At 51.1% G+C, this 22,046-nt stretch overlaps 1 protein-coding gene across 1 annotated transcript in view; it reads right to left on the reverse strand.

The window, feature by feature from the left end:
* LOC135906533 (uncharacterized) overlaps positions 1-22,046 on the reverse strand; it is a 266,802-nt gene that overhangs the window by 59,590 nt on the left and 185,166 nt on the right. The gene's annotated exons all lie outside the window — the stretch shown is intronic.

Here is a 22,046-nt window from a genome sequence, read left to right on the forward strand (position 1 = left end):
ACCACAGCAAAGCACAGCACGTCGCATCTCCTCCCCGCCAGTCTCACAACTTGCCCACTCATTGGGATCGGAGGCGCTTGCATTTACACCAAAGAGGATAGTTCGTCGCCAGAGCAGCGGAGGAATTTCGAGCAAATAATTCCGGCGATCAACTTCCGCGTCTCTAGGTATGAAAAGGCAATGGATCACAAAAATATGAGCCACGATTCAGAGACCGCATACGTTGCCACGAAGAACTGCACGGAACTCTTTACCGGCGCCGTGTCGTCGGCGAGTCCCGGCGTCATCGCCGTCTACGCCGTCTACAGGTTTTTAGCCCTGTGCGGTGTAAGGTCACGCTGGTATCGAAGACACGCTGCGGTATACGTATACCGCAGCTAACCGCAAAGCACAGCCGCAGCCAAAGCGCACGCAAGTCAAGGCGAGAGCAATGCCCTATTCCACAGAGAGCCGCGCCACTACCACATTCAAAGATGGACGCTCGTCAGTCACCTTCCTGTCCTCAGACTCTACGTCCTGTATCTAAAAGCGGGCCATGGTTCTTGCAGACAAGACTGCTTTACGATACGACACACCAGTTGATGCGTTCTTCTTTATTATTTTTTTTCTTTGTTTACGTAATTGGTTTTCCCTTGAAAGCATCACTTTCGCCAGAAAGCGAAGGCGCGCGCTCTTTGAGGAAGATGTATGCATGGGCGGATGCAAAGCCCAACACATCAGCAATGTGAAAGAAAAAAAAAGATGTATTATTGAAGCAGACGGGGATCGCTCGGTCAAGACAGAGAGAGTCAGGGAGAGTCCTAACTAGGAAATTAAGATCCCACTGACTGCAAAGGAGGAAGCAGTAAACAACCGCCACAATAACAAAGACAGCAACCGCAACTACCACAACAACAAAGACCACGACGATGCAAGCAAGAAAAGGGAACCCAAACAGGCTTGAGGCCTTACCCACCCGATTCTTGGCCAATCCCCCCAGAAAAGGTATGAGCCGTGTCGTATGACGACAACGGCCACAACCGCCACAGGAGAAAGCGGCCAAGAGGATGCCCGCCAGACGTGGACGCCACGCAGCGCTCACCCCAATCCCGCACACCCGAGCCGTTCCCGTCGTGAACTCCAAGCGCGGAGGCGTACAAACGGTGTCGAGAAAAAAATTTGGTTTGCAAACGGGCCCCGCACGCGCTTCCGGCGCCGGACGCCTCGCCGTCCGAAGGCGTTAACGAATGCGCTGCATACGCGTATATGCGAACGCGAAACGCAGTATCCCGCCGATCACCCAGACGGCGCTGTCATACGCACGTGGCCATGACTGGCCTTTCGCGGGTATACCGCACGCGGCGGCCCATTCACCGACTGCATACCGGATAGGCTAGGCGAAGAGAAAGTACGGCGCGCGCATATTTACCTCATTACAGCTAGCTGACACGTGAAGCCCTTTGCAGGCCGTTTTTTCTTGTTTCGAAGCTCCGTGCCGCGTTCGAACGAACAAACCGCAGGGCTGCCATTAGGCGTGGGTCGCAAATCCTTCAACAACGAGTCTCACGGCGCCTCTCTGCATGTCCTGCGTGGCGGCGGTGCTTCGAGCGACGTGAACGTGTAGAAGTGGAAGAAGAAGAATGAACTGCACGAGAGAGCCAAAAGAGGGGAGCGAGGCATTCCATTGGCGAACACGATCGCGGGCACGGGCTTCCAGTTGCCGAGGTCCCGCCGTTCGGTGTTGTGTCGCGCGTGACAGGAACAGTAATGCGGTGACTGGCCTCGGACAGCGAGCTTGCTTGTATGCGCGGCCAGCCGCGGTCAGTGTCGCTTTTGGGTTAGTTATGTCGCGGGGTGTTTCTTGGCGCGGTACAGCGCGACCGAGGGCAGAGGTGTCGGTATACCCGGATCGCGCCTCGTGTAGAGTTTTTGTGCGGGCTACCTTTACCCTAAAGAAGCCTATACAGTACAATTCTAGTGCCTCGCGCCATCTGGTTCCATCTCGTCGTTGTGTCGAAGAACTCGGCCTGTCTCCCTTCCTTCTTTCGCGCTGTTTACCTCAGACAGGTTTTCAGGGTTTTGTAGCCTACGAACCAGAAATTACGCGAGTCAAATCGGTCGGAGTAACCTTTAGAGTGATCAAGCATATATAGAAGACATCGAGGATGTTGCGTTTCAGCTTCTACTTATAGGTCAAGGCGCAAGATGGATGGATGGATGTGTGTTGTTTAGTGGCGCAAGGGCCAGGTGTGGCCAAAGAGCGCCATGACTGATAATGTTGTGTTAAGCACTGATTCGTGAGTGGCGATGGTGGGATGTAACACAGCTGTAAAGTGGCCTAAAATCAACCAGTGTCATGGAAGCGTAAAATAGTATATAGCATAAAATTATGATAGTGATACATGTAGTGGTCTGTGGATATAGTACGCGTGATAATTGATCATGGAGCTAAAATGCAAGAATATGTAAATAGCACTTATGCCTCCGGGGGGCCCATATCCCCATGCGGTGTTCTTCCCATAGCGTTGCCCTCGAACTAATTGGTAGTTTTGCTGCGATGACGTAGTAGTATACGGGGGTTTATTAAAGCCAGCTGCCGGTTCCCAAGCTCACGTACCACGTGGCACAACTTGGGCCGCGAGGGACGCTGGCTAGCGCTCCCAGGGCCAATCATGTATACTATACATAAATGCCCAAAAAAGTGGCCGGAGGCACGGCCCCCACCTGCGTCATTTTTCTTTTTACTACACATTATGAATCTTTTTTTTTTACATTTCAATTAAGCAATCAACTTCCTCTATGCTTTCTCTAGCATCGTCGTCTGTCGCATCGTATGACTGACTAACAAAAAAAAAAAAAAAATCAGAGCCCGGGGGTCCTCCTGATAAGTTTCTCACTCAAGATGCGCAAAAGCTTTGCAATTTCGCAGCACTCTCGCCATCCCGCAGAAAGGTTCGGAGCATACCTACTCGTAAGATTAACGCATCAACATATCGCTCACCAAAATTCCACCTAACAGTGTTGGTGTGCCGGAGCCGGGCGACAAACTCTCCCGCGGAAGTTGCTTCACAAGCGGAGTTTCCAGTTCCTGTGAATATGTTGCTCAGGTGTCAGCAGACTGCGCTAGACATTTGCGGCAGTCACTAGTAATTGCCTTCCTTTACTCCATCCAATCCAATCCATCCATCTAGATAACCAACCAACGACACTACTGCTACGACAACTTCTACGTTCGCCCGTACACTTCTAAACGGTTACAGTGACCAAGCTTTACATCATTGCTACCATACGTTTACGGCTGGCCGAGCCCCCACCCCCCACCCCCACCCTCCGACACATGTACGTACAGACACGCAGACGCACGAAAGACACGTTTCTTTCTTCAACAGCTACCAGGGAACCTTAATGCAATAAGAGCAGTACGTGTATATAACAGTCGGGTCACCGACGTCACGTCATGCAGACGCGGGAGCTTTGCGCCAGACATTCGGGCCAGGTTGACTGTTTACCGCCCACGCTAGTTTTGTCGTACACAGCTCGTTCGATAGCGCGTGGTGCAATGGCGCGCACTGCGCATATATCGTATACACGTCGAGCGGGGGCTGACCACGCACACATCCACGCAAAAACACGCGTACAGTGTGCAGCCTAGAACACGCAGACCACACACACACACAACACAACGACCGCAAACACCGCGAGTCAACGAACAAACGAACGGAGGCGTGTATACGACCGTCGTGCGTATATATAATGCGCGGGCAGAACGGAGTGTGGAGGCAGGATGCACGCACTCCCGTGTCCCGAGAAACGGCAAGTCGGCACGCAGATGCCCGGCAGCCCTCGGGTCACCACTTGCAGTTAACCCTGAAAAAGCTGGTCACGTCGCGATTAACCGTGGGGTTACGAAACGCATTATACCGGCGTTAGGGGAGAACCGGGCGAAGGACGCGTCACGAGGGGTCGAGGGACGGCGATTGGCTCTGCTGGAAGTTTCTCCGCGCGACAGCATTGCGACCAGAGGCGTGTCGGTGCATCTTGCGCAAGCGCGACCTTTGTGCTGAACTTCTGAGCGCTGCATAAACGACATACACATAGATAAGCGCTATTTGATGTTTGTATACAAAGCAGCGACTGCGATGCATACAGGAAAAACTGTGAAGGCTCTGCAGACTTTCACTCTGCAAGGATGACGTTCAATACAGAAGAGAGAGAGAGAGAGAGTGCAAGGACAGGAACGGCAGGGAATTCAACCAGAAGAGCACCCGGTTTGCTACTCTACACTAGGGGTGGGGGAAAGGGGAATAGAAAGTGGAAGAAAGGGAGCGAGCAAGCACTGAACGCGTGTGGGAGGAACACTATACACAGGGACACTATAAACTCTCTCTTAAGCAGGTGCACTTCAAGTATTGCGCTAGTGCACGAATCGCTTTTCGTGCCAGTGACGGGTGTGGCCACGGTCCGAGCATCTTCGATTCAGTGAACGGTCTCGAGTACAGTCGGTGTAAAGTTGCCCGCAGAGAGAGGCGTTGGACATCGTAGCGAGGGCAGGTACACAATAGGAGCTCGATGGTTTCCCCGCACCCACAGGAGCCGCACATCAGGCTCTCGGCCATTGCCAAATGATAGGAGTATGCGTTCGTGAACGCCGCTCCCAGCCACAAGCGGCACAGCGAGGTTGTTTCGCGGCGGGAAGGGCAATAAATGAATGTGCGTACCTTCTGTGACGATGCGTGACAACCCATGAATACAATAAATGAGTTCGTACCTTTGTTCAAAATTGTGTGTCACCTCCGTGTCGTGTGCTAAACAGCTTCGCTGCTCAACCACGCTCACAGAGTGGAATGGCTCATGATATTTTTTTTTAACAACTCGACTATCGTTGGACGACTAAAAAAAAAAAATAAGGGAGGAGGGCGGAATCCACCCTGGCTTTGAATACTTTTCGCAAGGTAAGAGTGACTCCCGTGTACTTAGATTTAGGTGCACGTTAAAGAACCTCAGGTGGTCAAAATTTCCGGAGTCCTCCACTACGCGGCGTGCCTCATAATCAGAAAGTGGTTTTGGCACGTAAAACCCCAAATATTAAAAAGAGTGACTGTTTTGCGTTTGCAGAAGCGTAATTCACTAATCGACCGCGTTACATCAAGCCCCTTCACAAACCAGGGGGGGGGGGGGGGGGGGTGCGCGGAATTCTGGGAGCTCATAAACGACGCGCTTCTCTCTCGCTTGCCTATGAAGGGGTGGAGCGTGTCCTCTTTTGTTATTTGTGGAGCACGTCGCTCGTCACGCTGTCAGCGGGGCTCCATTTTCTCTTTTGTCGAGCCTTGCCGTAAATCAACGACGCAATGAGCTTCGCTTCGACAGCTCGCGAGCTGCAAGACCCAAGGCTTTGTTCATGGGCGCTGTACCCTGTCAGCGTAATTCATGAATGAGAAGCGTTTGAAAGAGAGAAACCAGAATACTTCTGCGTACTTGCCGGTCGTGAAAGAGAAGAGACCATTATGCGTTCGATATACACCCCCCCTATTACGCTTTAGCTTCCATAAACACGCACATTTCTTTGCTGCACAGAGTCATTCCACCACCCCGCGCTAGTTTTTTGGTAGATTTTGCCGGGCCTGAAGTTAGCCCAACTCCTGCGAGAGCCGAACGTAAAGGGTCGATCTACAGCAAGCTGGTGGCGTCAGTCTTGGTGACGTACATGGCATTACAAGCGACGCCAGATGGCGTGGTTTTGCAAGCGTGGACTCCTGAAAGTTGTACTTCCGCTGATGACGACGCAACGCGAAACCTAAGCGTAAAGGAACCACGCGTAAGGTATGCGAAGGAAGGAGCGGAAGAGCACAGCAGGCCATTACGTCACACCTGAACGCATAGCCGCGAAGTTGCAAATGACTTCACGAATAAGCTTGCGCGTTACAACAAGAAAAAAATATATGCATACTGGAACTATTCATCCTTATCGACGCGTCTGGCTAGCCTTGCTGACTGGGATCAACAGTGGCAGTTGTCTCCGACTATGTTTCATATCACCATCATAATGCACAACTCATGCCCAAATGTCCAACTACACGTGTTCTACGCCGAAAGACTCCGCCTCTATGCTTGCAAACTTTCAATTTCAGCTCTCCGTCTAAGTACATACACCCTAGTTCCGGTTTTCTAACAGACCGCCGGTTATCTGTTCCACGGATCAGATACCTGCCCAACTGCGCTCTCAATATAAGTTAATATCAACTACAATTTAAATTAACCGCGTTTGATCCTTAATCGGTACTGCTGTCTTACTATCTCTACACGAAGCGTCCCCATCCTGTTCGATCCTATCCACCGCTTTCGTCGTGCGGTCGTCAACTTCCTTTCCAGCCGAGAGTCACGAACACACGAAAGCGCACCGAGTGGAACGCACGCAGAAACGGGCCACCCGACGACAGCATCATCAACACCGAGAAGTCAAAACAACGGTCACGAAAAAGCTCGCTAGCGTGTCATCGCCTTCGTTTCCTGTTACGTCAGCCAACTCTCGCTTTTCCCTCCGCACACCTATGCAGACTCGCCGCGTTCACGTACGTTGAAAAAAAGGCGGGACGTACGAAGCCGGTCAAGCCCGGGAGGTGGGGGCCATGCCGCCGAAGATCCAATAAGTGTTGGAAGCGGATGACAGATCGGCTCGACCTGCAAACGGTGCTACCTGCTAGCGCGCGCGCGCGTCCTGTCAAGGGGTCATGCAGATCATACGCGCGGGATGCCAGAACGTTGCGGAGACTCCAAGATGGATCCTTTGTTCTGTTCGGTGCCAACGCGTCTGTCGAGCGCGTTTCGAAATCGTCGACAGCGCCTCCTCTTGGACGATTTACACGTAGCGGAGATGACACGGACACAGTTCGCTTACATAGCTTCGCGGTGCTGTGTCTATAGTCGTCTCCGAGTTTTATATGGGGTGTGCGCATTTACTGAGCGCTTCTTCCTCGTCTGTATATTATCATCATCGTGTGCGTGCCCTTCATCGTGCGGGTAGTCGTATCATCATCGAGGAGATGTCGGAGCCAGCGAAGGAGGTATAACAAGAGTCATGACGTCTACAGAACGCTATAAGCCACTTTCCGCGTAGGTACACGAGACTGCTTGGATTGCAAGAGGGTCGAGAGGTGCCATGCTTTCCGGAGTCAACGGGAACACTCTAATGTGCAGCTCACCATTTGCTACAGCACTCTAGCAGCCTTTGCCGGCTGAGGCTATGACGATACACTGCAGAGATACACACACAAAGGTGTGTAAATGCCACCAACCACAGGTCATCTGCTGCAAATCCCAGTGGTACTCGCCGGACGGGAAAAAAATTCGCACGGGCTGAACACCCGCGTGTTCCCTTTAACACTGTACTTCACTGTACACCACAATGGATGCTGCGGGTACGAACGATACCCAGATGAGTAATTAGGGAGTTTTAGTGCACTAAACCCTGTCAGCTTCTTTCATGCTATCGCTAAACCGCTCCAGGGGGCTACTTCGTGCAAAGGTTTCAAAGGTAGCGGTAACGGTATATAGTCGCCCGCAGTATGCTAAGACTACTGTCAGGGTCACGGCGTACTCATACATCTAATGCGTCGCTCGTTATTTACAGGTGGTCTCACTATCAACAAGAGTCCGAAATAAAACTTGTCTCTTTTCCCCATCTAGTCTCCGAGTACCTTGGCAAGCGATATTAGTAGCTCATCAGACATACTCGCCCCTCAAGGAAGAAAAACGAAAAAACGAAAAATCCTTACGTAAAGTTGGAAGTTATGTGCAGCCGTGATAGAGATACGGAATGTGGTCCGGGAAAAATAAAACAAAGGAAACTGCCGTTGGAGCTACGCATACAACATGAAATCGAACGCCACAAACTTGAAATCACGAGAATGGCAACGCGTTCAAATTGTGCTCTTTTCTTTTATTGCTCAACACTTAGCAAAGACATGGTGCGTCATAGTAAGCGCATCGTTAATCGTGTTACTTGGTAGCGGCTTTCCAGTTATTTGACCATGCGAAACGCACTATGGTCACGGTACTTTCGGAACCAACCTAACCGACGCGAGCCTCCCCATGCAGTCGACAAAAAACTGACAAGCGCGTCTGGTGGCGCGCAGTTTCGACCGTGTTTGCCTTTGGGCCAGCTGTGCAGACAGTGGTAGGAACAACATATCAGGAGGCTATAGGCTATCACTCGGTGTGCAACTGTGCAAACGACGGGCTTATCAGACAGCATGAAACATCGAACTTTGTCCAGCTGCCCGTCGGCTAAGTTCGGCTGGCCTTGGCTGTACACGCTGTGGATCGACCACGTGGGTTGCGTCGACGTTTGTGTCAACTTTAAACTATTCCAAAAAAGATTTTACGACAAAGGTACCGAAGTAGACGACAATAAAACACGACTCGGCACACAGTTTTGCTTTTACTGCTTAGACGACGTATTGACGTAATTGTCCTTTCGTTTTCATTTGTGTTTCAGAGTTTCAGGTATTTATTATGCATTTCTTCGTCGTCTGCAGACGATTATCATCACATCGGGTTCCTCGTATTCATCGCCTGTGGGGGCTAATCCCGAGATTGATATGTGCCTGTAGTGTGATCAGTCCGCCACGTCTTCAGGGCGTTTTAAAAGTCGTGTTAAACTGCTACGAGAATAACAAACATTTTTAATCAGGGCTCCAGGAGCCGTCTTTGCCAACGCATGTTTAACCCGCCGTCGAAACCGTTCACTCTTCCAGATTCTCGCTCGCTTTCCCTGAAACAGCGTGTCGAGATTGCCAATGTAAGCTGTTGACCGAGAGAGATGGTTCAAATGAGAAGCTAACTGGAATGATATACTACAGGTGCCGGGTGATAATGATGGTACGCACCTGCACACTAATAGCTGTCACATTATTTACTATCTGGGCATAACCGCATTTGCAGCGGTAGAGTTAGTAACGTAGCAGACTGAACAAGGTAGGCACTGTTACTAATGCTACGAAAATTTAGAAGCCTACAACACATATATCGGACCAGCTCTGACACATTCCAGAGTGGGTCCGACTTAGTATATGCGCTGTTGCTAACTGCATTTGAAATTGGTGGCCAGCATGAGACACCCATTAGCAACCGTGACTACCTTGTTTAGTCTAACTTTACTAACAATATCGTTACAAGCTGCAGTTATACTATGGAAGCAAATAGTGCGAATACTGTAAGTGTCCAAGGACCTTTTTTAATAGGAGTACTCTGCTCTACACGCAGTGTGTCCTGAAATGAGCACAACGGCAAAAAAAGAAAAAAAGAACGCCGCCTAGCTTAGCTTCACTGCAGCGGCCATCGCGTCGCATGGGCGCTCATAGATGTATGAAAAAAAAAATACAGATACGAAGGCCTTTCATTCGTAACGCACTGCCCCCCCCTCCCCCCGCCCCCTAGAAATGGGACGTCCCGTCCAATGATGCCTCGCGCTCAAGCCGCGTGGCCACCGACGTGCGCCGATGAATGATAAATATATAAGAATGGCTTCAGCACTGCTCGCGTGCGCGCTGCCCGACTTCGCTTTAGAGAGCAAGGCGATTTTAAGGGTCACTGCCTCCAGCAGCGAGGAGTAACGACAATGGGAAAAGACACCCGAACTGTGGACGCTCACATTTGAATACTGGCTCACCAGCGTCTGTTGTCAGCGGGCTTCTATAAGGACTGCACGACAATGTCTGTTGAATAGCAGAAGCAGAGGTAAAAATAGTTATAACCGGGCTCTAGCCTCGGTGGCATCGCCAGGCCTATCGCACTGCATTCGCTGGGACGTCGTAGTCGAGGAAATCACGGGAGCTGACCTCACGGAACTCTAGAGTACGATAACGAGTCCGCCTGGACGGGCAGCTGCTGACGAAAACTGCAAGGTTAGTGCTGAATTTACTAGAGCCCCAATCAATCGATCAATCAATCAATCAATCGAGCAAAGCAATCAATCACAATACCGCCACATTTTAGCCTATCCATCCGTCAATCAGTACACATACAATAGAGTTGGGCCCGGTGGCACCGTGGGTATACGGCGTTGCGCCGCTGAGCACGATCGAGATTGTGGGCTCGACCGGCGGCCGCATCCTGATGCAAGAGAAATAAATAAAAAAAAAAGAACGCTCGGGTACCGTGTTCAGGGTCAAAGTTAAGGAACCCCAAGTGGTGAAAATTAATCCCCTTCACCCTTCCCCGCGCCCACGGGATGCCTCATAACCCCATCTGCAGCTTCGAGACGTCAACACCGCACAATTTAGTCTTTACAAGTGGGCCTGGCGCTTGATGTAGAATAAACACACTAACGCCTATACCAGTGAGAACGGTGAAAATACGTTTCCATGTGGGTGCCGCCTTGCGCCACATGCCGAAGGCGCGAGACGCTCTGCAACAGTGCCTCGCTTTTGAAATCGTCGAGTACGTGCCCTGTTTTTTTTTTTTTTTCAGGAGTCTCAGAATCGTAGCATCAAGCGTCCTCGAGAGGCAAAAGGAAACACTCGCCTTTATTGAAGGCCAGTACCGTAACATACAAACACGCGCTATCCTTAATATTACTTACGCGAGTACACGTCATTGTTCAAAAGCAGCAGGCCCAATTATGTTTCGCAGGGCTCTCCATAGTAATTAGATCGTCCGTTCGACAATGCCTGATTACCTGGTTCCGATTACAGCGATTATTTCTTGTGATTACACCAGCACCGGGAGATAGACATTTCTTGGATCCTGTAGAGGTTTGCCTGGCGGCATGCCTATAGCCTGCTACTCCAGATGGATCGCACAGAATCAACGCACGATCCCTTCGCGTTGCACCTAGTTCCACCTGTATAGGTTGTCGTCTGCTGCGCATCCACCTGTATACTGGTTGTCGTCTGCTGCGCATCCACCTGTACAGGCGGGCGTCTGCTGCGCATCGTGCCAGCGTGATGATCAGCGAGCGACACGGTGCTAGGGTCGTCAAGGGCGATCGGAAACGCGACAAGAGAGACGGCGTGGCCTCTGCACGACTTCTATTTCGCAAGCGGTGTCGGGAAACGATACAAGAGACAGAAGCTGAGGGCGCGCGTCCTGCCCCGCATCTTTGTTCTACACCGATTTCAATGCCAGCAGGAACCGCCGCGCGTTTCCGACGGGGCCCACCGCGATGCTTATCTTTCACGTCGCTCCGATACGCATGCGGTTATTCGGCGCGCACAAATGCGAAAGCATGCAGACGAACTTTGACGAACAGACGAACGCGCAAATTGCGCAGTGACTCGTGGAAGCGAAAACAGACGAACGACAACAGACGAGCAGACGGCAGAAGCGAGAACAGACGAACAAGTACAAGCGTGCGGCAGAACGCGCGCGCATGTCCACACACACACACACACACACACACACACACGCACACACACACCAGAAAGCGCGACGCCAGCGGCGCACGAAGTGCCGTTTCCCGCGCGCGCATCAAAGCGCCAAAAAATCCACGAGCGTGCGGACGTCGCTGGGATGTCGAAGGGCGGCGGAAACGGAAAGTGAACGGCGGCGCACCTCTAGGTTATATTGGTATAGTGCTGCTATCGGCGGGTGAATGCATTTCACGGGAAGTCGGCTGTAAGGAGACGTTGAGGGACGGGCTACTACACCCCGCGTAACCTTGCGCACCCGTAAGCGTTAACAAGAAAAGCCGCATGTATACGCGCACGCTCTCACGCATCGAGCATTGTAGGGTTTGGAGGACGGGACGTCGGGATGAAGACCAAACTTGGGAGTGATTTATTTACATATTATGTACAAGGAGGCGAGCGTCAATTAACAGACGTACAGTCATTACGGGCCGGCAGCAACTCGGACGCTGCGGCCCGCGGCAAGAAGTTCGAGAGAGGTGAATCAGGGAATCAGGGCATGTCCCAGAATGCTCAGGTCTCTCTGGAAGGCTTCTTATAAGCCCTTCGAGCACTGCAAGTCACGTCATGTTTGACCAATGGGAGAGTCCACTCCGATGACGCCACTTGCAGCCAATGGTAGGCGCCCGTGTCGTGGTGTCACACCTGGCGGCTTGCTGCGGTCTTGCCTCGCAGACTGGCAATGGACCTCGAACAAGGAGAAGGGGAGGGCTGCACCTGCTTCATTGTCGGATGCCCACCTGCTAATCCCGGCGGCGCACGAACTTGTTGGCACGTAAACTTGTTGCCTTAAACTTGTTTGCTCGGCCGCTTCTCTGGAATGCGCTTTCCTGCTTCTGCATTCCTCAATTAGCTGTGCTGCAATCCGATGTGGTCTGGGGAACTCGAAGTAATCGCAGGAACCAGCTCCATATCTAACAGCTCGTCCTCGCCCCGGTTGTTCTGAATGGCCGGTGAAATCAATTCGCTGGCCATGAGGAACGCTGAAAGAAGCTGCAGGGTACTGGGGTCGAGCCTCGTTTGACGAACTTCGGGATCCTTGGCCCTGGAGAACAGACGTCAAACAAACAAAACAGCACAGCGCTGCACCCCGCGTAAGCGCAGGCTCTTCACCCCTGACTCGCCAGACTATTACTGAGTCAAAATCAACCCTGATCTTTTATTTCCCCAATTTTGACAACAGTTCCAACCACCCTTCCAAACCGCTATCCATTTCTCCTCGATTGCCGACAAGACCAGACTACTATTGTTGTTGCAAAACAAAAAGGTCGTTGACGATGCAAACAACAAATGAAAACAGCCGAACATAACTTAAGTGGCCTAACCACACGAACAGCATGTTTCCAATCTATCGCAGTGGCGTACTTATCGCACGTAATGGTGCCACTGAACAATCTGGTCAACTTCACAAGTACGTAATCACAAGTGCACCAGCCTTGTGGTCACTAAACAGAACGCGTACTTGCATTGTAGGCAAACTTTTCATTCACGCTTACTCACGTTTCTGTCCTGAAAGTCCTACAGGACACGTGACATAAACGGACAATTAAACTTGCGGGACTTACACACTCCGCAGAACTCTTAAAATAATGCGTCTTCTACTAACTCTTTCCACGCACGCTCACTAAAGAAGTCAGAATACGGCTGCCCTCCACACACACTAGCAACCCAGTCATAAAGTCTGCTTCCTTCCGTCCACACAGGACACGCGCTAATGGAACTAAGAACGCTTCTCCGTGCAAATCAGGCACTCACTGAAAATCTACGCGCTTAACCTTACAAAATTCAAAAACACTTAAAAAGAAAGAAGGTTAAATAACACACACGCGCGTTACGATAGGCCTCTCAACGATAACCTTGACCTTCAGGTTACTCACACACACAAAAAAAAAAGCCTATCTACTTATTAATGAGCATCTCGCGAGACTACATGTTTACTTAAAACGCATCTTTCAAATCTCGAGCTTCTCGAACGAAAACACAAACAAAGCTCAAACCTTACATATTGAAAGAAATCCTACTCTCAAATCGCGAAAACTTTCCGATGCCCAAAAATAAAACAAACTAACACGTTTTACTTCTACGGAAGGGCTCTTGGCCTCCCTTTGCAAACGCTTACGTCTGACTCATACTTTGAGTCTAACCCGGGGTGGACGTGGTCTGAAAGCTACTCTGGCTGCCGAGAGACAACAAAAGGGCTGATTCACTATCAGCTCCCCCAAGACGTTACGGTCTCCTGCCAATTTGCGTCCTCGCGCCCCGCTTTCAACACAAACTCGATTGACCGCGTCGCTACTCCCCACCTGGTCTCGTCCTGCCACCTTGCGTTTCTTCGAACTGCACGCTGAGCTATGAGAAGAACTACGGAACGACGAGGAGCTTAACTGCCTCGTGCCCTTTGTCCGCGTCCGTGCAGAACATTCTTCGCGGTCCCCCTTTGACCGGTGGCTCGACCATTTTGGATGCGTCAACATCGTCCTAGACGACCGCACCTTCTTCCTCGCGCCCTGCCCTTTTGGGTTTCTCGCCATCTTTGGCGGCGCTACATTAATTACCGACTTTCGGTCTCTACCGCGCTTCTTTTTACGGCGCTTTCTCTTTGCACTCGCTTTCATGTCGCCTTCTCGTGCTTCGTGCTGGCCGGTACACATTTCGTCGGCCCGGATCGGCCTCTTACCCGCACAGTCTGAGTGATTCTCACTAAAATCAACACTCGCTCTGCCTCGACTGGCGGACAGCTCAACCGACTCTGGCACAATGCAGCAGGCTTTACTCGAGTAAGACAACTCGCACTCTTGCGAACTGCCCTCTACTACATTGCCCAGCTCACGCTGTGCATCGGCACACAGCCCGTCGGTATCGATCGCTGTCTCACGCGCACAGTCCGAATGATTAACTGAATCATCCCTATCTAGGCCATCTAGACTGGCGGAGAGCCGCACCGATCCCTGAACAATGCAGTTGTTCTCTCGTGAGCTACGGAGCTCGCCACCCCGAGAGCTATTCTCAACTGCATCGTCCAGCTCGCACTTCATTTCTGCACGCACATCTGGCTCTACATGGGTGCTCGCTTCTGTCTGGTCAGCAGTACCCTTTTCTTCGCTAGCAACCTCGCTAACATTACCAGCGACGCACACACGCGGTAACTGTGCCAATTTGTTCGCAGCTGGCCTAGCTGTCTCCACAGTCATCTGTTGGCACAGCACCTCGTCGCTCTCACTCTGGCCTTTAACGGCCTCTATTGCCACTAAGGCATCGTTAGCAGCTAGCCTTTTCCCTTCACTTATGAATCGGCAGCCAATCTCACAGGCACTACTCTTCTCGTCGGCTTCTGGCGAAAGTCCGCTAGACACTTCCTCATTATTTCGCTCTGTACTACCTACAGAATTCTCAGACAGCCGTTGTCTCTGTGCCAATAACTGATCACAATATTGTATCTCTTTGATCAGTGCTGCCTTCTCTCTCTCATACTTTTCCTCTCGCTCAAGCTTACGTTGATTCTCACGTTCGCGTGCCTTCTCACGTTCGTGACGCTGACACCTAAGAGTAAGTTCTTGAAGCTCCTGCTTCCGTTCATTCTCGCGTTCTTCACGCTTAAGCTCACTCCTAAGTTCACGACGCGCTCGCAAACGTACACGACGCGCACGCTCCCGTGGCTCCTGTATCATCTCCCAAGCAAGCTCAATGCTTTTCTCATCATTGCCACTATCATTAATCGCCTTTATGATAGCTGGCGTTTCCATCCGTTCGTCCGCCTCAACACCCAAATCGTCGCACACCAACAACAAGTCCAACCTCGTCAACCTTCTAAGATCCATGGCAGCTGCCCCGACAGGTGGTTAAAACTGTTTTCCTTAATTAATTTGTGCAAACACACAATGCAACAAATTCCCGATTCCCAGAACTATCAAAATTGAACACACAACCTTTGAGTCTGGCGAATCATAAGGAAAAAAACCACGCGCTCACTTACGGTTGCAGCACCCTGCCATCCGGTTCATTTGTCCGCTGTTCCCGGTTCCTTCCGGACTCCCTGGGTCGAAGGCTCGCTCCTTCTTCGATACTCCCAGTCTCTTCGGACCTCTTTCGACGAAGGCTCTCTCTTCTTCGCTCTTCCCGGTTCCTTACGATCTCTCTCGACGAAGGTTGATTCGTAGCGCTGCCACCAGCTGATGCATTCGGAGGCGATCCTACCGCTGCCAACCAGATGTAGGGGTTGGAGGACGGACTTCGCGGATGAAATACCACAAACTTGGGAGGATTTTTTTTACATTATATACAGGATACGGGAGCGTCAAGTAACATTCGTACCGTCATTACGGGCCGGCAGCAACTCGGACGCTGCGGCCCGCGGCAAGAAGTTCGAGAGAGGTGAATCAGGGAATCAGGGCATGTCCCAGAATGCTCAGGTCTCTCTGGAAGGCTTCTTATAAGCCCTTCGAGCACTGCAAGTCACGTCATGTTTGACCAATGGGAGAGTCCACTCCGATGACGCCACTTGCAGCCAATGGTAGGCGCCCGTGTCGTGGTGTCACACCTGGCGGCTTGCTGCGGTCTTGCCTCGCAGACTGGCAATGGACCTCGAACAAGGAGAAGGGGAGGGCTGCACCTGCTTCATTGTCGGATGCCCACCTGCTAATCCCGGCGGCGCACGAACTTGTTGGCACGTAAACTTGTTGCCTTAAACTTGTTTGCTCGGCCGCTTCTCTGGAATGCGCTTTCCTGCTTCTGCATTCCTCAATTAGCTGTGCTGCAATCCGATGTGGTCTGGGGAACTCGAAGTAATCGCAGGAACCAGCTCCATATCTAACAGCATATAGATGTGCTCGTCCTTCCAACTTTCGCGGGGCTGCGCGGACGATGCGAGAGACGCTGTGGCCTTGGCATTCGCACTTTCTACAATCAACGCATACGTATACATACCCCTTCACTCACTCGCTCTTTCCTTTATTTCGCTGCTGCTTCCCGGAGTAAAGGAATCGACAAACTAATGAATGAAGGAGCCAAGGAAAGCGGCGAGGGGGCTTTATATACGGCCTTGTTATAAACCTCGTGACGACAGGAGCTGCAGCGCGCTTCGCATTCGAATGCGCCGTTCTGAGGAAAATGACAGGCTTGCACGTTGGCGAAAAGACAGATTAGGTATAATTTCAGCCACCTGCTTTTGTTCCTCCGTGACTCGGGTGCTTTCGACCACCATGCACGGCCAAGCTACGCCGTTTCCTTGCCGCCGCAGGAAAAAAGAAAAAAAAGAAAACGAAAGAGAAAAAAGTTAACGATCGCCAGAAGCTGCGCGATTAATTATAATTGCCGCGCGCGGCGTACGCCTATCTTCGCATTAAACTTGGCACGAATTCGTTGTTTATCGATTATTTATGATTCGGCGAGTGCCGTGATAAGAGTAGCTTAGCCGTAATCTTGATCCACCAACGGTTCTTTAAAAGGAAACGTATTTTTCACGGCACTCCCACACCTGTGGCTCAGCTCTGATGATGTGTCATTCGTGTGGTATCGTGGGAACTGTGCGAAAACTTTTTTTTTGTCTGTTTAAACTGACTCTCTGTGAAGTGTCTGTATACATTAGATGACGGGTTTCTGGTCCACACGACAGACTAAGCGGAAGTTTTATTTGCGATTGACAGCCCCGCGTTTGGCTGGGAACTGCTATATAGCTGGAAGTTTTGCAATTCACTTTACCAATCATCACCCTTCATTAATTTAACATTTCATAGTAGTGGGGAAGCCGGTAACAAACCGTGCTTGTTGCATACCTTTTCAATAAATAACTAAATAAATAAATAAGGCCAAATTCCTTCCCCCACTAAACTACGAGAGGCTTGAAATATTACTAGCGATAATATCACGAAGCGACGCCAATTCGCACAACCTGAAAGCTCGGACGCATCGCCCGTCTTCCAGGCAAGGGCGTGTGCAAGATACGGCTTCGATTCCTGACTCTATCAAAATTAAGACGTCTAGGCGGCTTTGCACATCCAAGCAACAGTGATTAGAAAGAAACGCTCACTTAAATTACTGCTGTATAAATACGCTAGCACATCGTAGGTCTCCGTCTGCTGACGGGCGTAAGATAAGGGACGCAAATGTACGAGCTGTAATAATAATATGTAATACGAGCTGTAATGTAATAGAGCTCTTTATCATGGAAAGTGCATCACTATATATGTAAGCATTGCCAATTAGACACCTGACAGTCAACCGAAAGCACTGACTAAAAGGTGTACACTGATTAAATCAATTTCGTTCTTTCGTTTGGCTTTTCCTTAGGAGCAAGCGCCTTATTTCAGGAACCCGACCTTTCATAATTACAAATAAGACGACAGCTCATTTGCTGACCAACAGCGCCGAGTGATCTTTGTACATGCTGCCAGTTCCGCACAACAACAACTAATAAAAAAAAACTCGGTACCCGATTTCACGCGAATTGCTTGAGGCATTTTACATTCCTCGTATTCAGTCTCGCTGCGTAACGGCGATACATCGGCTAACCAAAGCAAAAGTGAATATGCTTCTAAGCGAGCACTTGAAAGTGGCACTTCTTGTATCTGTCCTTTTCTTGTGCTCTTTTCTCCTATTCAAGAGATGCCGAGACGCGTTCCCTGTAGTTAGGCTGTTAGTACTACACATATATGCAACTCTTAGATGAGCGTATCTATGCAGGCACACGACGCACCAAAGCCAACTGACCAGGTCGGCTGCAACGCCGAACGCCGAAACGTGACGTCTCATTTGCGCGCCGAGAGGCGTCCCATGTGGTTAGCCTGTTAGTCCCACACACTACGCAACGCCCCGATGAGCGTACACATGCAGGCACACGACACAGGGGGCATACGTGCCGTGCGAAAAGAAAGCCAGCCGATCAGGTCGGCTGCAGGTGCCGAACGCCGAAACGTGACGTCTCGTTCGCGCGCCGAGAGGCGTCCCATGTGGTTAGCCTGTTAGTCCCACACACTACGCAACGCCCCGATGAGCGTACACATGCAGGCACGCGACACAGGGGGCATACGTGCCGAGCGAAAAGAAAGCCAGCCGATCAGGTCGGCTGCAGGTGCCGAACGCCGAAACGTGACGTCTGGTTCGCGCGCCGAGACGCGTCCCCATGTGGTTAGCCCCTTAGTTCTGTACACTAACGCAACGCCTCGATGAGCGTACACATGCAGGCACACGACACGGGGGGCATATGTGCCGTGCGAAAAGAAAGCCAGCCGATCAGGTCGGCTTCAGGCGCCGAACGCCGAAACGTGACGCCTCGTTCGCGCGCCGAGACGCGTCCCCATGTGGTTAGCCCCTTAGTTCTGTACACTATAACGCAAGGCCTACAGGAGGCTTGTAGGTCACACGTCTCGCGTGGCAGCAGCAGGGGGGTGGATCTACGGCCACGGCCAGACACGGCCGTGGCATGGCTGCAGGGTGAGGGGGGGGGGGGGGGACAAGAGGCTAGCGGGGAAGGTCGCCGCCAAGGCCGTGCTCCTTGACGCGAGACGGTCGCCGGCACGCGCGCAAGCGTCGATCGGCGGCGTGCGACGGATGTATGCGCATTTACGCCGGAAACACCGTATGCCTAACATCGACGGCCCGCGCAGCAGGACGCTCTCTGCGATTCCTACGCTGTTCTTTTGTTGTTGCCGTCGTCGTTGTTGCTGCTGCTGCTGCAGCTTGTGGCGCTCTTTTCTCAGCGCGATCAGCAAGCGCCGCCTAAGCTGCGTATATGCACACGAAACGCTGCGGCAGCGATGGCTCGCGCATCTGCTTAGCCGCGCGCCGCTTGCCGTCACGGTCACGCGATTTGCGCCAGAAGTGAGTCACGCATGCACGTGCCTCCGGGGCCACATATAGGCGGCCAACGGTTCCCGCGTGTTTACTATTAGCGCCGGTGAGGTATTTTTAACACCGCGGCGTGCTCTTGAATAAACAGCGAAGCTCTATAGCAGAAGCCACAGCGTGCCCGCGTATGGGTACGCTGTTTCTTGTGGCTTAGCACTGAGAAACTAAAGAAACACAAGAGATACGTGACTTCGTAAGCTATATTATTTCGGGGCCGGTTACGTTAGTGACCCGGCGGCCCAGCTATTCGGGCTGGAAAGTGTGCCGAGGAACGGTATTGGCATTTAGCACTGTTCGGGACTCCACAGACACGGGATTCCGTTGGGTCTTAGTATAGGACTATACGTAGCTATACACAGTACCCCTCACTCTAGGTCATGTAGTCGTGTATCGATACATGTAGCTTAAAATTTCCGCTAGTATTGGTTCAGAACACGACGGTCAGGTGTCGCCGATGGCGCTCAGGCCCAGATCCCGATACGACCAGATCTCTTAGTCATTGCTAGCGGTACAAGGTATATCTTGAAGTGAAAAAAGAAAATTAAGGCGATGCATACAAAAATGCTAGATAAAAAACATGCATGCCATAACTGAATAAATTAAACAAGCTAGGTGACTATTTGTCACCGCCTCGTCTCAAAGAGCATACCATTAAACCGTCATCATCATCACCCATCAGTAAACACGGCATTTCTACCTGCTCAGTTAAAAAAAAAATATTTATTTATTTAAAATACCTTACAGGCCCCATGGGGGCATTGTGTAAGGGGGGTTACAAAATCAAGGCAAGAAAAAAAGAGTAAGCAGCCTTCTAAAGTGGTATACAAAAGATACACCTCGATACAGGGCTCATCAACATTACTACCATCACAACCTTACTACCATTACTACCATTACAACCCTCCTCATCAACATTAATGAGGAGGGTTGTCACGTGTTTACAGGACGACAGCAGGAGACTTACTCCATCACCTTTCTGCGTCGTACACATCGAAGGCCGTACACGGAACCAGTCGATTCGTAAATTAATACAATTCATGGAAATACCAAGCTTCGATCTATGCGTGCGCCACACTTCGCAAGATGAAAGGGCGGAGCTACGCAATTCACGCGCAACATTTGCTTCCACATTGTACCCACCTTGCATCAGACGCACGGAACGAAATAATTCAGCCAGCGAAAAAAAAATTATGAAGAAAGAAGGAAGGAAGGAATGCAACGGGGAGGGCGCAGCAAAAGCAACGTCTCGAAGATTCTTCAAGGTCAGAACGGCGAGAAATCCCCAGGAAAGAAAAAGCGATATCTTGCACACGCAAGCACGATCCACGAAGCGTACGACATTACGTCGGTTCATGCTGCCTGCGCACGCACGAAGGCGGTTGGCGATCTGCCTCTACATGCGAAAAGCTCAGCATAATTTAGTTTTTTTCTTCTTTAGCTTCTCTTCTCAGCCTTCCTCTAGGGAGTCACCTTCATTTCGACACAAGCGCACCTAATAGGAAGCATCCATCCAACGCTTGCCTTTTTTTTTTTTCCACGCGACGGCGACAGTGGCAATCGACTCGGAGAAAGCGATGCGATCGCGCTTCGCGGGCGACGGTAGAGATAGAGACGGCGAGAGATTCGTTGCGAGAATTGCACGCGTTGCACGTACGCAAATGCATGCGTAGGCACCGAGCGCGCGACGTACTTTGAAATTCCGAGCAGAACGCCAGGTGCACCGTTACAAGAGCAGAGTTCAAGGCCGCAGAGTGCTTACGTCACTGCGAGATCAGATATTCAGCACAAGTGCCGCTCCCAGCGTTTTCGCTGGAAAGCGTGAAGAAAGCGTGGGTATCAGAGTTTTTTTTTCTTTTTTTTTTTTGCTCAGATTAACTACATCTGCGCGACCCATGACTACACCCGATGGTTAAAAATTAAATTATTGGGTTTTACGTGCCAAAACCACTTTCTGATTATGAGGCACGCCGTATAGTGGAGGACTCCGGAAATTTCGACCACCTGGGGTTCTTTAACGTGCACCTAAATCTAAGTACACGGGTGTTTTCGCCCCCATCGAAATGCGGCCGCCGTGGCCGGGATTCGATCCCGCGACTTCGTGCTCAGCAGCCCAACACCATAGCCACTGAGCAACCACGGCGGGTCACCCGATGGTGCTAATAAGTGCTGCTTATAATGCGTTGTATTAATGCAAGGTGAGAATGGCGGCACTATTACACTCAGTAAAGAATGATGACACGCTAGATGAACTTGTGATCAAAGTTGGTTAAACAAGGGATGTCGCTTGAGCAGAGAGAGAGAGAAGCAGCGAAAAGCAGCGACGTTCACCAGACGGACGTCGGATTTGCTACCCTGTCATGGTGAGAGAGGGATGAAAAGAGAGAATGGGAGAGAGAAAACAATAGTTGCGCCTACACTTGAAGGAGCAGTACAAGTCTACTGACGGTCGCAAAGACATGTCGACTTCAAATGCTGTAACAGCAACACCTTCGTTGCTTTCTGCACCAGCGACACGCGCGGCCATGCATCCGTAGATGTCGGAGCCGACGCAAGGGGACTAGGAATCCTTGTTCCACCACTCTTGATCACTTCACGTCTCAACTTTCTGGTGAAACTCTGCATTGCAGCGCTAACCATCTCCCACCTTGAGGGTGGCAGCCTGTGATTGGATTGGATTGGAGTGAACTTTATTTATGCCTGCAGTTGGGCGCTCGCGCGCCCTGACGAGGGCCTAGGTCATCTACGAAGTCGCCGTTACTCGGCGCGGGTCTCCGCTCGCCGTTGCCGGTTCGCTTGGCCCCTGCCTTTCGAGCGCCTCGA

Source organism: Dermacentor albipictus, chromosome 9 (genome assembly GCF_038994185.2).
Source record: "Dermacentor albipictus isolate Rhodes 1998 colony chromosome 9, USDA_Dalb.pri_finalv2, whole genome shotgun sequence".
Taxonomy (NCBI): Eukaryota; Metazoa; Arthropoda; class Arachnida; order Ixodida; family Ixodidae; genus Dermacentor; species Dermacentor albipictus.